Raw genomic sequence first — 4,771 nt, 5'->3', positions numbered from 1 at the left:
GTTATTATGAAATGCATCCATCAGAGCATCTTGATACTAAGAAAAAAAGTTGTGATGAACAGTAATCCATGGCTTTAATTAAGAAAGGAAAGAGTCAACCCCCTCCTCCAACACACACACACTAAAAAGATGGAGTCTGGGGGAACCTGGGTGTCTCAATGGGTTAAGCATCTGCATTTGGTTCAGGTCATGATCCTGGGATGGAGCCCCGTGTCAGGCTCCCTGCTCAGCTGGGAGCCTGCTTCTCTCTCTCCCGCTGTCCCACCTGCCCAAACCCCCTCCCCACTGTGCTCTCTCTTGCTCTGCTCTCTCTCTCAAACAAATAAATACAGTCTTTAAAAAATAAAAAATTTAAAAAATTAAAAGATGGAATCTGTTGGCAATTGTTTCTAGCACTGTAACATAACCGTAAGGGCAAACCGCAAAATGTGCTTGACTCACTTGACTTAAAACAAATCACATGAAGATAAGCACGCCATGACTTTTATAGGCTGCTGAAATAATGCGACCTGTTGCCCCACATGTTGTGTGTGAAGAATACCATCTCAAAGGAGAAGAGTTAAGGTCATTATTTGGGGAGGGTGTGCTATTCTAGTGTGATTTTTTTCCCCCTACTATCCATTTACATTTGCAGTTATCTATTTTTTATTTTTTAATTCCAGCATATATTTTTTAAAGATTTTATTTATTTATTTGACAGAGAGAGAGACAGAGAGAGCAGGAACACAAGCAGGGGGAGTGGGAGAGGGAGAAGCAGGCTTCCTGCTGAGCAGGGAGCCCAATGCCGGGCTCGATCCCAGGACCCCAGGATCATGACCTGAGCTGAAGGCAGATGCTTAACGACTGAGCCACCGAGGCACCCAATTCCAGCATATTTAAAAAAAAAAAATTTAATTGCAGTATAACTAGCGTACAGTGTTACATTAGCATCAAGCATACAAGGCAGTGATTCAGCAATTCTGTGCATTACTCAGTGCCTGTCACTGTACTTAAGTTTTTGCAGCAATGCCTCCCCTCAGCAAACAATACCTGCCAATACTTACTTCCCTCCCATCCTGGGCAGTCCCTTTTCCGTGCACCACTGGCACGTGATTGCACAGTATTGGGGTGGGGGCTGAGGTTAATCAGGAGTGACAGGAGGTACCTGAGGTTGCACATGAATAAACTCCACAAATTCATGTGGGACTGCTCCAGGCAATTTGGGGGAGCCCCACTGCTGGGCCTTTCTCCTTCTCTGAAAATGTGAAAAATGAAAGCACTTGCCCAGGGGCACCTGGGTGGCTCAGTCGTTGAGCGTCTGCCTTCGGCTCGGGTCGTGATCCCGGGGTCCTGGGATCGAGCCCCGCATCGGGCTCCCTGCTCCACAGGAAGCCTGCTTCTCCCTCTCCCACTCCCCCGGCTTGTGTTCCCTCTCTTGCTGTGTGTCTCTCTGTCAAATAAATAAAATCTTTAAAAAAAAAAGAATAAATTGGTGATTTAAAAAAAAAAAAAGAAAGCACTTGCCCAGGCCCCAGGCCAGAGCCTTGCACAGTTTCTGGGGGGTAGCCTGAGCCGTGTGGCAATTTTGGAAGCCCAAGATTAAGAAATGCTGTACCAGGCAGGACTTTCTATTTAGGAGGTGGAAGAGAGAAGCATAGAGTAGTTTCTGTTTTCAGAGGGTGGCTCAAGGACCTCAAATTTGAGGAAGTCATAGCACAGAGTAATTAATAAAAACATCATAGAGATCACACAGAGCAGTGCAATTTAGGCACTTTGAAAGACCTACGTTTTAGCTCTCTGCACATGAGAACAGGAGATCTCTGATTTGCATACAGGCCCAATTGACACACAGCCCTCCTAGATAAACAGTGGCCACAGTCGAGAGTATTCCGGAACTTCCCCTCCCTTCCCAAGGCTTCCAGGGGATTTTTCTCCCCTTCCCCCCACGTGAGGATTCCATCTCTGCCTCAGGCCCCATTTCCCTTGTTCAGTTGCTGTTCCCACTTTGCATAGTGCTGACAAAAGTTTATGAATACAGTGTCACAAAAGGTGAGGCGAAGGCAAAAGGAAGGAGGAGGACAGAGAAATTGTCCCTTTCATCCTTGGCTGCACCCCTCAGCCAACAGTCCTAGGGAGCATCTGAAGTGGCGAGGGCTGCAGGAGCTGAGGGCATAGTCTTGCACACAGATGTTCTAGGAGGGCATTATAGAGACTCACCCTTATTCCTTAAGGCAATCAGGTGGGGCCAGGGGCTCTAGGGCCTGTCCCCTCTGCAATCTCATCTGGGATGGGTGCCTCTAGGGCAGAGCAGAATTTAATGATATACCATGTGGTCTCTACAGATCTAAGGGACATCCCTAATCCACCTCCAGATGTTGAGTGAGGCCAAGCAGGTCCATCAGCCAGCAGCTGCCATGACTCAGGCCCTGCTGGAGGAAAGGGTTTGTTTCAGGTACCAGAGGAGCATGGCCCAAGGTCACGGAGAATTAGCAGTGGGGGTGAGGCACGAGGGAGGCCTGGTGGTCCCTGAGCAGGGGGAGTCCGCCCTGAATCTCCTCCTCCACTGGATACTTCATCCTCTGGGCCAATGTGTCTTTTTAGTGTTGTCCAAGCTAACTGCTATAACAGTGCATGCATGTTCTGCAAATTAAAGCTTTGTCATTTTGAAAGACTTAAATATGAAAAAGTCTGATTGTAATTGAAACCCACGTACATTAGCATAAGAAACTTAAGTGTGCCCGTGAAAGAAAAGAGCTACTGGATTTTCTAAACAGCATTTCAACTTTAAAAAAATTTAAAGATTATAATAATGATTCTAAATTTATTACCCACATGTCTACCTGTACAGTGTCTCATCTGAAGGTTATTATCAGAAGTTTGGACAGATCATTATTCAAATATCTTAACTGGTAAATATGTGTAATTGTTACAACAAACACCTGCAGAAAAAAGTTATGCCCATGAAATCAGCCTCAAGTTCCTCTTAACTTTAAAAATATCTTATTTAGGGGTGCCTGGGTGGCTCAGTCAGTTAGTGTCTAACTCTTGATTTCCGCTCAGGTCATGATCTACGGGTTTTGAGATTGAGCCCCTGCTTCAGATTCTCCCTCTGCAAGCCCCCCATTGTGCATGCTCTCTCTCTCTCTCTAAACAAAACAAAACAAAACTTATTTAAAGCTTTATTCAAATTCAGTATTTAATTATCATCTTCAAATACTTCAAATACTTCATATTTTACTGTTATTTAAGAAAACAAAACACATTTTTCACCAAGCTACATACAGATATCTCCCAGCTTATTCCAGTTTATTCCAGTATTCTCTAAGCATCATTTTTTTTTTAAAGATTTTATTTATTTATTTGACAGAGAGAGATAGCGAGAGAAGGAACACAAGCAGGGGGAGTGGGAGAGGGAGAAGCAGGCTTCCCGCCAAGCAGGGAGCCTGACGCGGTGCTGGATCCCAGGACCCTGGGATCATGACCTGAGCCGAACGCAGATGCTTAAAGACCGAGCCACCCAGGCGCCCCTAAGCATCATATTTTATGAACACAAAAAAACATTGGAAAGCAGCGTCTCATATTCTGTTCATTAGTGTGGAGCCCCATTTGGGGTTACATAAGATCAATGTTCTGCCCCCTGACCTACCCATTATTAATTATTTTGTTTCCATGAGTAAATGAGTTCTGATTTGCAAACTACAGTTTACAAACCCACTATTGTGCCAAGCTCTAGGTGGAGAAAACCTCAAGTAAACTGCAACCGGTTGCAACTCAACTTTAAAGGGCATTTTGTTGGCTGCCAACAGCTTCCAAAGAGCTGTTTTGTAATGTACATCATAATGGCTTCTTGAGTAACTCCCCTATGGTTGTGCACTGGCTCTGTCTCAGGTGGTTTCTCCTTGGCAAGCTGAAACCTCACTTTCCCAGCAAGCTCCTAAAAAAGCAGGATTGCTTTTTGCAAGTCTGTTGCAACAGTCCTGACCAAGAAAAAGGCAAGCAGTCTGCAAACTTTTTCATGCCTGTTCACTCGTTCTCCAATGTCCAGCCTCTTCCAGGACACCAGATCCAATCTTTGTTAGACTTTCAAAAATGCTTTTAAGTCAAACTTCCTCTTAATTCACCCCCCCCCACCCCCCACCCCCCCCACCCCCGCCCCAGATGAAATCTGTCCTCCTATATGTCATGAACAGCCAGAGCACCCTGCTGGGGCAGCCATCTCACCAGCTCCCTAAAATGCAGCTGTATTTGGGAGCTCTCTCTGTAGGAAGTAAGACTAATACTTAGTTCCCAGAAGATGAGGTGTGGTTTTAATGAGCTCATTCAACGGGGTGGAAGCGGGAGTGGTTCCATGTTTCTATTTTTAAAATACTTATAAAGATCATCCCTTGTTGCTCAAAGACAACAGAGGAAGGAGAGAAGTCTCTCACGTTACCATTAGAGATAACAAGGGCGACAACCTGGTTCCCAGAAAAAAAGCTACAGCCCTTTAGACTTCAGTTTTCTGCACACGTTGCCTCTCCCCAGTCAGAGCGGCAAAGGCAAAGTTGGTCCCTCCCTCCACGACCAGAAAAGCCCCGGCGCCCAGAAGGGCTTCTCCTCCGGCCGCTGGGGACCCCTTCACCGCCCGAGACCACCTGGACGGTTCCAGGGGTTGGCACGCATCCCGCGTTATTCATGTCACAGCACTCCGGGAACTAAAATAATGGGGGGGGGAGGGGGTAGGGATTTAGTGCCGACATAGTCCGTCAGCCCTGGCTGTTTATTTGCTAGTTCGGCTCACTTTTACTGATGG

The sequence above is a fragment of the Leptonychotes weddellii genome, chromosome 5 (assembly GCF_054177405.1).
Source record: "Leptonychotes weddellii isolate Sample4059 chromosome 5, ASM5417740v2, whole genome shotgun sequence".
Lineage (NCBI taxonomy): Eukaryota > Metazoa > Chordata > Mammalia > Carnivora > Phocidae > Leptonychotes > Leptonychotes weddellii.
The sequence above is the reverse complement of the archived record's forward strand: the minus strand, read 5'-3'. Positions refer to the sequence as shown.